Here is a 12923-nt window from a genome sequence, read left to right on the forward strand (position 1 = left end):
AACTGCAATTTTGGAGAAAATTTGGGCCAAAAGTGAAAAAATCAAAATTCTGAAGATTTAAAGCTCGGACCCCGTCCGAGTTTTAGTTCAAATTCTGGGACCCCCGTCCGAGACTCCGAAGCTGCGCAGTAAAGGAATTTTAATTGCACAAGGAAACTGTCTTCTTCCCCAAGTTCTTCACCCTATATAAGACCAACCCAAGCACACAATTGGAGATATCTTGGGACGCAAATTCAAGAGCAAAGAAGATCAACGAAGATTCAAGCATAGTTTTTCTTATTTAATTTATTTATTTTATTTTATTTATCATAAGAATTACGAGTAGCTAAGTCTTTATTTCTAGAATTTTATTTGGAACCCTATGTGGGATTTATGAACCCAATTCTATGATTTTATGCAAGTTTTAATTCCGGATTATTTCTTCTACTTGTTTTATTAAGTTCATGAAACTGGCCACTTTATGCGCTTTTATGTTATTGTTAATCGCATGAATCGGAAGATCGGGTTAATAATTAGAATTGTGGTAGAAGAGCCTTTGTAGTATTAACATAGGAATATAGTTAATCTCTTAGGTAGCCATTATTGAGATTTGTGCTTAATGCTGTGTTCTAGAATTAATTGCATAGGAATATAGTAATTGAATCTAGAGTATTAGAATCGTAATACACGCGGAAGCGGGTTATGATTATTTTAGCATCTCAGGTTAATAATTCGGGTTAATTGCTTGCATAATTGAAGGAATTGGGGGAGTAATAATCACATAGGGGGAAGAATAAAATCCTAGGCTTGCTTATCTTGATTAAATCTTCGTTTTAAATTGCTTTCTTGTTTTTACTTGCTTTTTAATTTAGTTTAATTTAGTTAATCTTTTTCCAAATTCGACTGTGTAGGGTGGGCTTGATAGCAATTGGTAGAATTTAGCGTCTATGATTAGATAATTAAATATTCTATGTGGGATCGATACTTGGACTTAAAAATCCACTTTATTACTTGTACGATATGTGCACTTGCGTGTAGGTTTTCGGCCAACAAGTTTTTGGCGCCGTTGCCGGGGATTATTTTAATTATTTATTTTATTCTAGCTCTAAATTTGAACAATTTTCACGATTCACCCAAATTAATTTTTTTTTTTATTTTATCTTTTCGTTTTAATTTTTTTTAATATATATTTTTTTCTTTGGTTACATGTCAGGTTACAATCTTCGCGCACCTCAAACGGGATATGAATGGCTTCCGTCTGGCGAATACCTCCAAAATACCTATGATATGCCGTTACTTTGCTCAATATGTGGTGGAGATCATTACACTAACCAATGTTGGTATGCACCGAAAGCGAATAATTTCATAGATAACACCAACGGCGGTTATTGGAACACATACACCAACACGCCACGAGAACCCACTGTTCAGGAGTGTTATTTGAACTCCGTCCTTGAAGAATTTATGAAATCCACTCAAGCATCTATCCGGAGACTGGAGTTACAGTTGGAAGAATTCAAGCGCCAAAGGTCTCTTGAAAATATTTCAGACAATATCGAGAATGGTTGCAACAAAGAAAATCCGTCTACAACTTGTAGTGAGAAAAATCCTTTAGACCTAGAAAATATTGTCGATGAGAAGGAAAAGGAACTTACGAAGACGCTTAAGGATGATGAATATGAGAATGCAATCGAGCTCAACTCCAAAGATGTGTCGGAACAAGAGAAGAAAGAGATGGATGTGGTTAGTGCAAATATTCAAATTGAGGATATTATTGTTGTTCATGACGTGGCTTTGAAGGCATCAATAGAGGTTGATGAGAAGACGAATGTGTTTGAAGTGGAGGTTATACGCGGACGTGAGGTTTTTGTGTACCGATTTGAGGGAGCGGGTGATGAAGATCCTATCTTGGCTTCGTATCGATTGATTACAACCAAGAAAGATTACAAGCTAAAGTGGACCCTGACATATTGCAATCCTATCCCTGTATCGGTTGCAATTGAAGTCACAAAACTCATGGATGGATGCGCAATCTACAAGGCTTTGGATTGGACATAACGATTTCAAAAAGCAAAGTCCGGCTGAAGACTTTAAACTTAGCGCTTCTCGGGAGGCAACCCGAGCTTTATTGTTTTTCGTAGTTTTCGTTAATTTTTCGTTTCGTTTTTATTTTCATAGGCATGCATTCTAATTAATTTATTTGAATTTTACTTTTCAGGGTCGAAAGCACGATCGGGGGTCTAGACGGTCGTCCGTCCGAAAAAAAAAAAAAAAAAAAAAGAGGTTGAGACGGCCGTCCCACAAAAAAAAGGCACAAAACCGGGACGGCCGTCCCCAAACCAGTGATTGGTGGCAAACTTCGGACGGCCGTCCGAAAAACAGGTATAAAAAACGGACGACCGTCCCCAAAACAGTGAGGGACCGGTAACCCTCGGACGGCCGTCCGAGAACAAGGCATAAAATGGGACGGTCGTCCCGTGAGCAGTGGTTAGGCAGAAGACTCGGACGGCCGTCCGAGAAACAGGCTTAAATGTGGGACGGCTGTCCGAGGCAAAAATTGGGCGTTTTTAAATTCTAAAAATTAGATTTTCTCCCCCATTATTTCCTAAACCCTTCTCTTTCATTCTCTCAACCTCCCACACACAATTTTCGAATTTTGAACTTCTCTTCCAAAAATTCTTCAATTTCACACATATAATTCACTCACGCACTCTCAAATTACTATTTTTGTGTTGGTATTGACAGGGAGGCTAGAGAATCGAATCAACCTCTACAGAATCTACTCATTCAAGGCACGCCCACAAGGTGTTCGACAAATTGCTCCAACCAAATTTGGGGGTCGATTCTCGTCCAATTCTTACCGAATCCATTCCCAAAGTTCTCCCAACTATGTCGTCCAACAAACGAGGCCGCATGCGTGAAGCATCATCTTCCAAAGGGAAGGGAAAGAGAAAGAAAAGTGCCACCGCCCGTACCCGAGTTTTCCGATGAGGACGAGCATGAGAGAACGAGGGAGGAGCACCCCAATCACATCGACTCCGACTAAATCAGGTGTTTTCTATCCTTAACCTTTGTGCTAATTTCGTTGAGGGCAACGAAAATTTTAAGTTTGGGGGTGAAAAACATGTTTTTGTGCTTATTTGTTTTAGTTTGCATGCATTAGGTTTTATTCATTTTTATTGTTTTTCTCGTTTTTTCCGGAATATATATAAAAAAAAAAAAAAAAAAAAAAAGAAGAAAATTTGCTTGAGTCGAATGCATCGATGATTTATGATGGTGAGAGATGATCAATGTTTGATGATGAGATTGCTTGTTTTGTGTGATAAGGATTTGATGTTTGTTTAGCTTTCGATTCAACGGAACTTAGAAGCGAATTATTGCTCACCACCATCAATATTCGTAATGACAAGATTTCGGAGAGTTTGCACCGTTGGTAATGCCACATTAGGCACCATCACCAAATCATCGGAGATTAAGAAAGAAACCGTGTTAATCGTAAAAACTCCATTATCACCATCTTCTCGAGTACGGACTTCATTCGTCATCGTTTTCCCACAGCGTCCGCATCTACCGGTATTATTGGAGTGCATGCGTACATTTCACAACCATATAAAAAATCTAAAAAACCAGTCTTGACAAGGATAGTACTTGGTGGGGTTTGTGTCACTAATATCGAGTTTGTTTACGACGTTCCGCATCGAATGCGCTGACTGGATCGAGTAGCATCTCTTTAGCTGCCTCGGTTTCGAAATGATCAATGTCGAGATTCGCTAAGCCGTTGTACAAATTTGTTATGCTTCCGATATATATTGACACGCGTCTCTTGGTCATCTCCGTAGTGCTTCTTCAGAACTCTTATAATTGTTCCTAATGGCAATGTCAGAAAGCTAAGTAAAACGTCGGCAAACTGTCGATTTCTGCGAAGAGTACTTTGGTTTTTTGTTTGTTTATCATTACTTTCAAGGTGAATTCAACTTCCTTTGTATCGGACATTGTTTTTGGTGCTTGGCTGCACAAATTGAGAAATCGCTGGAAAATAGTTATGATTTCAAAAGTCAATATGGTTTTTCAAGATTTTTATAGGGCAGAATTTCTAGAAACCCGGGGGTCGAAGGAGGTTATTTCTATGCTATACCCGGTGAAAGTTACACCGGGTGATTTTTTACCGATGATCTACACACACCAATGTGGGTGTGTGTGTGTGTTTGTGTGTATATGAATGGTAAAGATCTACCCGATATTTTTCACCCGGTGTAGCATAGTATAAGCGGTCGAAGGAGAAGGTGGACTGTTCGTTTCTCATTAAGAAAACTTTTTATTTTTTATTTTTAATTAAATCAATTTCCCCAAATTAGGTTACTAGTTCCGAGAAAAACCCATGCAGATTCTGATAGAACAAAATGGAACAAAATGCACTCCACTCCCTATAAAATTTTCATTTTCACATTTTCCCTCCTAAAAAAATTAAAAAATCGATACTGATGATGCTAAAATATAGCTCACCTAGGGTAGTGAAGAAAATGAGCTGGGAGAGCAAAGCAGATCAGTAGCTTGACAACTTGATGATCCTGAGGTACCTGCGATCATAGAACACATGAACTACGCCGGGGGTTGATCCGGCGGAAACCCCTCCGACGCTCAAGTCAGACGTGCTGATCATAGAAATAGTCCAGAGAATACAATTAATAGTATTGCTCAGATAATAGGACGTACCTTAAGGAATGAATTCAAACCTTTATTTATAGCTTAGTTGAGATAGTCGGGCCCAAACCTTACTTGAAGGTGATTGAGCCTCTGTGATAATGGTCTTCGATATTGGGCTCGTGGCCCAGTAGGTAAAGAAATTATAGGCCCATTGGGTTGGCCCAATTAGGCATATCATTAAGCCCCCCACTCTCGATTCGATGTGGGGGCCATGTTGAAATGGATGACAGATCGTGTCGAGAGTAAAAATTGTAGTAGTCGTTTGTTGGCGTATGGCCTGATGGTGTGTGAAAACGCGTTGGAGCGTGTGTCGGAGGGGAGTGAAGGCGCGTTGGCGCGTTGCGCGACCAATTTGTCGCGATATAAGTTACTTGAGTCGTCGGTGTTGTCCCGCGACGATGTAGTAGCTCGGATCAAGTTATCTCCTTGTGGGAGTTGTATCGTCGCGTGGTAATAGAATTGATCGAGTTGTCTCCTCGTGGGAGTTATCTCGCGATAATATAGTAGCATGGAGCGAGTATTCTCCTCATGGGAGTTGTTATTTATCGACATTGTCAATGTTGTGACGCGTTGCTTGTATGTGTTTACATATAGCCTTGTGCGTGATGTACTTGAGGAGGGGATCAGGCTCTCAAGCTTTTTTATGGGGATCGTGCCCCTTGTTAGACCTCGTGGGTCGTGAGTATGTTTGGACCGTGGCCACGTTTTAATGAAGGACCCATCGAAAACAAGTAGATAAATTTGAGTAATCAAGCTGGCCAGGCTATATAGATTCCCATAATATCTCTAAGTGTTTCTAGGGTTGTAATCGTGCTAACTTGAGCTTGCAATTATGTAGTGAATTGCGTGCGAGTTGTCTCCTCGTGGGAGTTGTCTCGAAGCGAAGTTGTTGGAGCGTTGGATAACGCGCGACTGAGGAGCGTGTCGATTGAGGTTGCTCTGAGCGAGTTGTCTTCTCATGGGAGTTGTCTCGCAGCGAGTCTTATTATCGAGCGAGGTGGCCGCACGTGGGAGTTGCCTTGCAACGGATTTTTAGTGCCGAGTGAGTTGGCTCCTCGTGGGAGTTGCCTTATTGCGGGTTGTGGTACCGAGCGAGTTGCCTCATCGTGGGAGTTTTCTCGCTGCGGGTTGTGGTACCGAGCGAGTTGGCTCCTCGTGGGAGTTGTCTCGCTGCAGGTTCGTAGAACCGAGCGAGTTGGCTCCTCGTGGGAGTTGCCTCGCTGCGGGTCGTAGGATGGAGCGAGTGGTCTCCTCGTAGGAGTTATCTCGCTGTGGGTTCGTAGACCCGAGGGAGTTGACCCCTCGTGGGAGTTGTCTCGCTGCGGGTTGTGGTACTACCGAGCGAGTTGGCTCCCCGTGGGAGTAATCTCGCTGTGGGTTGTAGGACCGAGCGAGTTGTCTTCTCATGAGAGTTGTCTCGCAGCGAGTCTTATTATCGAGCGAGGTGGCCGCACGTGGGAGTTGCCTTGCAACGGATTTTTAGTGCCGAGTGAGTTGGCTCCTCGTGGGAGTTGCCTCCTCGTGGGAGTTTTCTCGCTGCGGGTTGTGGTACCGAGCGAGTTGTCTCCTCGTGGGAGTTGTCTCGCTGCGGGTATGAGACCAGAGGGGGTTGGCTCCTCGTGGGAGTTGTCCCGCAACGGGCTATAGGACGGAGCGAGTGGTCTCATCGTGGGAGTTATCTCGCTGTGGTTTCGTAGACCCGAGGGAGTTGGCTCCTCGTGGGAGTTGTCTCGCAAGCCCCCCACTCTCGAGACGATGTGGGAGCCAAGTCGAAAGGGGTACCGGATCGTATTGAGAGTACATCGGTGCTGTAGTCTTGCGTGAATCGTTGGCATGGCGTGGAGAAATAATTTTATTTTTTTTTTCCATTTGATAGCGAACGCAATTTGGTAGGTGCGTTAAAGAGCTCGCGCAATTTGGTGGAGCGCGTTGAAATTCTCGTGCGATTTGGTAAAGCGAGTAAAAATCAACGCGCAATTTGGTGAAGAGTATTGATAGTTGCGCGCGCTCCGAGGATCAGAGGCGGCTTATGAAATAACACGCGCGCTTGGGATCGCGCGCGCGGTGGCAGCCTTTGGAAGCCGCAGGAGAGAGAGTGTAGAGCGGTCAAATAAATTCATGGGGAAGCGCGCACAATAATTGCAGAGGAGAGAGAAAGAGTAGTGCAATAAATGCTGCAGGAGAGAGAAGAGGTAGGCACGTGCCTTTTTCTTTCCTTTTCTTTATATTATTTTTCTTTTTCTTTTTTGGCGGGCCCGCGCGCGCTGCACGATGGGCGCGTGGCAGTCACGCGCGCGTGCTGCTCACGCGCTCTTCATCTCAATTATTATTAATTTTTTTTGGCCGCGCGCGCTGCCCATTTGGCGCGTGGCTTCCACGCGCGAATGCAGTGCACGCGCTCTACCCTTTTTTTTCCTTTTTTTTTTTTTTTTTTTTTTTTTTAGAATGGAGCCGGGCGCGCGCGGCTTGGCTCGGCTCGCGCGCGCGGCTCGGCTGCATCTCCACCCTTTTTATTTTTTATTCGCTTTTTTTTCTTCTTCTTCTTTCTTCTTCTAATTCTTCTTCTTTTACCCTCTTTTTTCTTTTTCTTGTTCTTGTATTTTTTCATCTTCTTTTTTCTTCTTCTTTCTTCTTCTTTTTTTTCATCTTCTTCTTTTTTCATCTTCTTCCTTTTTTTTCTATTTTTTCATCTTCTTCTTTTTTCATCTTCTTCTTTTTTCTTCTGGGGTCTCGCGTACGCGATTTTACCCCCACTTTTTTTTTTTGGTTGATATTCACCCCCTTGGGGATGTTCTATTTTTTTAGTAGGGAGATTATCCTCGTTCCTTGAGATGGGATGTGCACCCCCTTGTGGACGTTCTATTTTTTGAGTCGGGAGATTCTACTCGTCTCTTGAGATGTGATGTGAACCCACTTAGGGTTGAAAGGTAAGGGTCATGCCCAACCTTAGGATGGGGATAATTTCCCACTGTAGGATGAGGCGCTCGAGACCTATGGTCTGAGGTGGATGCGCACGGTTGTGCCATTTGTTCGCGCGTGCGCGTCAGACCTTTTTTTCTGTTTTTGAAGTAGGGACGTGAAACACTTGATGGGATGTGAAACCCCTTGGGGTTGAAAGGTAAGTGGATGTACCACCCTTGAGATGAGATGCCCAACTTTAGGATGGGATAGCCCCCCATTTAGGATGAGGCGATCACGAACCACTGGGGTGAGATGCCCAACCTTGGCGATTTATGGTGTCACTGATTCAGTGGCAGCACGAGTTGAATCTTCCGTGATCATACGCTGAAGGTTTTCTTCGGTTATCTGAACCGTTCGAGAAGTAAATAGAAATTGATCATGTTGAGGACCCAGTGGGGCCTCACGAGGAGGAGCGTTGGCTCCTGCTATGACGATGTATGGTGCCATTGCTTCAGTAGTAGCACAAGTTGAAGCTTCCGCGATTATACGTTGAACTTCCTTATCGGTTATCTGAACCGTTAAAGGAGCTAGTAGAAGTTGATCTTGTTGAAGGTTCGGCGATCATATGCTGAAGGTCCTCTTCGGTTATCTGATCCGTTCGAGGGGGCGGAAATAGACCCCCAGAGAGTCGATGACCCATGGCGAATGAAATGTTTTGGGGGCACTGTGAACCCCTAGGGAGTCAATAACCCTTGGCGAACGAAATATTTTGGGGACAATTGTAAGCCCCAGGGAGTTGATAACCATTGGCGAACGAAATATTTTGGGGGCGATGTAAACCCCCAGGGAGTCGATAACCCTTGGCGAGCAAAATATTTTGGGGGCGATGTAAACCCCCAGGGAGTCGATAACCCTTGGCGAGCGAGATATTTTGGGGGCGGAGGTAAGCCCCCAGGGAGTCGATGGCGGTGGTGCCATAGGTGGCTCCACATGTGGAGCAGGTGCTGGTATCGCGTTGGGAGCATTTGCTCCCATCGTGGCGATATATTGGATCACGGCCTCTGTGGCAGCGCGAGTTGAAGCTTCTGCTATTATGCGTTGAAGCGCATCCTCGGTTATTCGAACCATTCGAGGAGCAGGGAGTGATGGATCGGCGAGTGGTGGGTCCCGAGGGGGGATCACCTGAACCTCGCGAGGCGGATCCATGGGATGGGGAGGAGGTGGCAAGCCAGAGCCTCCACGAGGTGGGAGGTCGTTAGCCGTGTCATTTTCTCTCCGAGCAGACGCCTCAGGAGGATCTTGTTGGCTACGTGATCTGGTTTGCATCGTTCCCACAGACGGCGCCAAAATGATGATGCTAAAATATAGCTCACCTAGGGTAGTGAAGAAAATGAGCTGGGAGAGCAAAGCAGATCAGTAGCTTGACAACTTGATGATCCTGAGGTACCTGCGATCATAGAACACATGAACTACGCCGGGGGTTGATCCGGCGGAAACCCCTCCGACGCTCAAGTCAGACGTGCTGATCATAGAAATAGTCCAGAGAATATAATTAATAGTATTGCTCAGATAATAGGACGTACCTTAAGGAATGAATTCAAACCTTTATTTATAGCTTAGTTGAGATAGTCGGGCCCAAACCTTACTTGAAGGTGATTGAGCCTCTGTGATAATGGTCTTCGATATTGGGCTCGTGGCCCAGTAGGTAAAGAAATTATAGGCCCATTGGGTTGGCCCAATTAGGCATATCAGATACTCTCCTTCCGAAAAAATTATTTTAGTTGCACTTCGCCCAACAACCATTTTTCGGAGGGCATTGTGCAACAAAAATAACATTTTAAAGGGGCAAAATGCAACAAAAATAATATTTAAAGGGACAAAGTGCAACAAAAATACTCAATTTGGATGAATAAGATTCATCAGAGTTTTGTTCTCGGGGCAATGCAACAATAATAACGTTTTGAAGGGGGACATTCAAATTTAAAAATTTTGAGAGGGTAAAGTGCGAAAATTATAAATTTACAGGGGTGATGTGCAATTTGCCCAACAAAATATTCCGGGGGAAACACAGAGTCTAACAAAATGCGTTTATGACTTTAATTTATTCTATGAATTTTGTCTCGTATTTCAAAGTTGACATACTCTAGAAACTAGAAAGGCAATTTGACCAACTAAAAATTGGAGATCCCCTATATAGAGAGATCTTTCTAGTCCACCGACTAAGAGCCTGTTTGGCTAAGCTTAGAGCAACTCCAAGAGTGAAGTGCAAACTTATTATTTGCATTTATTACATAATTTCAGCCCAAAAATAGAGCTCCAACAACAAAATGGGAAAATGCAAAATTTTTTCCATTTTAATTTGGTTTCTCAAATTTGAGAAACCAAAGTTACCATTTAACAAATTGTGTAAAGATAAAATATAATAACTTTACCACTACGCATCCCTTTCATCATATATATATATATATATATATATATATATATATATATATATATATATATATATTGTTCAAAGTTTTTTGGAATATATTTTTTTGAATTTAGTTTTTTTATTAAGAAATATTAATTTTTATTAATAATATTATTATTTTAAATAAATTGTTAAATGGTCGTTACAGTACGGTCGTTCGAATTTGACAATATAAAATATTAAATATAAAATTTAACAGTTTTCTTTATTTTGATTTAAAAGAAAATTTTGTAATTATTTTATTTTTATTTTTATTTTATTTTTGATTTTTTATTTTAAATTATTTTTTTCTTATTTATATTTATCATGTTTTTTATTTTAATTTAAAAAAAATGGTTTTATTTTTATTTTCGTTTTTTCATGGTTTTTCTTTTTTCTTAGTTTTGATTTTTTTTAAAAAGTGGGTTTTTTTTACAAAAAACCACTCTATATAAACATGAAAACCACTGCATAAACAACTATATAAACATGAAAACCACTCTGTATAACAACTATATAACATGAAAATCACTTTGTATAACAATTATGTAAACTTGAAAACCACTCTGTATAACAACTATGTCAACATAAAAAACACTCTGTATATACAGATATATAAAAATATGTACAATAATTATTGAAAACGACTATAGTTTTTGTACATATTTTTATAATAGTTTATGTAAAATATTGAAAACCGCTATAAAAATCTGTACATAATTATTGAAAACCACTATAAAAAATCTGTAAATAATTATTGAAAACCACTCCACCTTTCCAGTCACAAATTATTTGAAAACCACTCTGTGGCAAGCATATGTATACAAACATACTCCAAAATCCATTATAGAAAAAAAAAATCAGTTAAGGAAAGATAATCAAGATTTGAAGATTAAGGAAATCATAACTTATGAAGTGATATCAAAAAAACCGAATATTTTTTTAGTGGGCAAAAAGAACAAATTTGAGTTTGATGATATTATTAGAATTATGGAAGCAAACAGTAACTTTATTGTGTTCCATTCTCAATAGCCTTTAATGTCGGGGAAAAAATAAGGAGATCAAAATTACAAAAAATTATACTATAGGCCGAGAGAATCAACATCTTACATGCCAATCTCTCCCGCCGCACGACCTTCACAACCCCGAAATCAAGCAGCCCGTCATCCGCGCCACCACCTACCACGATTCCTCCTCCGACCGCCGCAATTATTTCTGATGCAAGGCCTCCGTCGTCATGGGGTGCTAACAAACGGCGGCGTCCGCCTGCAAAGGACATGAACCGAAGAAAAAGAAGGCAACAATGTGTAAATTTAGTTCATTAAAAAAAATTGATCTCCAAAGCATGAATTTGAAATCCACTACAATGGCATCGCTACCCACTACAAAAATATTGAAGTCCACTAAAATATTAACATAATCCAATACGAAAAACAATTACAAGAATTACGTAAATAGAAAAAAACAACTACATTGCCCACATTCACCACTATACAACCACGCATCCACCCACATTCACTTAATGCGCACACACAGTATAATTGACACATCCAACAGATCTTAATCTCTTACTATGTTAATAAAATTAGGAACATCTTCAATGGTTTTTGAATATTCTCTTTTTGAATATTCTCTTTTGCCTCAACCTTCAATGGTTAAAAAATTAACAATAATCAATCAGCATATAAAACCAAATATTCAATTATGTGTTCTGACCATCACCACCTATTTCATCGTAGAGTACTTTTCATCTCAGATGGATTAAATACATTTTATTTTTCCATCCATTTTTCTGCCCAAAAAATAATATAGTAATTAGCGTGTTACTGTTCCCCCTCATCTCTCTAACGATTCTCACTATCTAAAGAGAAAAATAACAGGCGGAGAAATAAAGAGAAAGATTGTGTGGGAGGTTAAATTATTGAGAAGGGTATCATTGCAGATTTGTATTATTTATGGTTGATTAAAAATCTTTTGGATTTATCTTAAAAAGAGAAAAAAAAATTGAACCCATCCTAACTGTACAATGCATACGAGGGGGTTTTATCAAATAATCTTTTTTTTCTTATTTGGGGGCAACATGCAACATTTTCTTAGTTCAGGGGTAATGTGCAAAATGTGTCAAAGTTTGGGGGCAAAATGCCAACAAAAACTCAATAAATCTTGTAATAGCCTGATTGAAATTGCTCTTAGTTTGGACGGAAAAGTGACATGCGAGGCATATGATCATGCTCTTTTACCCCCTATTTTACCTATATTTTTTATTTGGCCCCAGTTTAACTTTATTATTATAGATTCAGTCAAAAAAATCATATCTCCAAAAAAATGTTCCGAATGCCCAAGCCCCGCCCCGTCCACCATTTTCACCTCCGCTGCCGAGCCATCAAATGTACATCTGTGTCACTTTTTTTTTAATTGAAATGATTTTTAATTAATTTGTTTTTTTGTATATATATATATATATATATACAGGGCCGGCCCTGGGGTGGGGCGAGCAGGGCCCACGCCCAGGGCCCAGTTTTAATGGGGGGCCTTCAATATAAAAAAAAATATATACTTTCTATTTATAAATTTTAAAGCTTAGTTTACGATATATACAATTTAAATTTTTTATTTTATTCAAACAAAAATTATTTCATACATTTCTAACATTTGCTTTATAAAAAAATATTTAGATATACATTAATATTTTCAATATTTTATTGATAATGAAATTTAAATAAATAAATATTTATCTATATTATTTCATCAAAAAAAAAAAGTTGGGCCGAGACCCCATATTATTAAAGGCACAAAATATATTCTCGCCCCGGGCCCCCAAATACGCCGGACCGGCCCTGTACACACACAATAAATATAAATAAATACTGTTAATCTGTTATAGAACATA

Source organism: Erythranthe guttata, chromosome 13, assembly GCF_056151865.1.
Source record: "Erythranthe guttata isolate IM_541 chromosome 13, IM_541, whole genome shotgun sequence".
Lineage (NCBI taxonomy): Eukaryota > Viridiplantae > Streptophyta > Magnoliopsida > Lamiales > Phrymaceae > Erythranthe > Erythranthe guttata.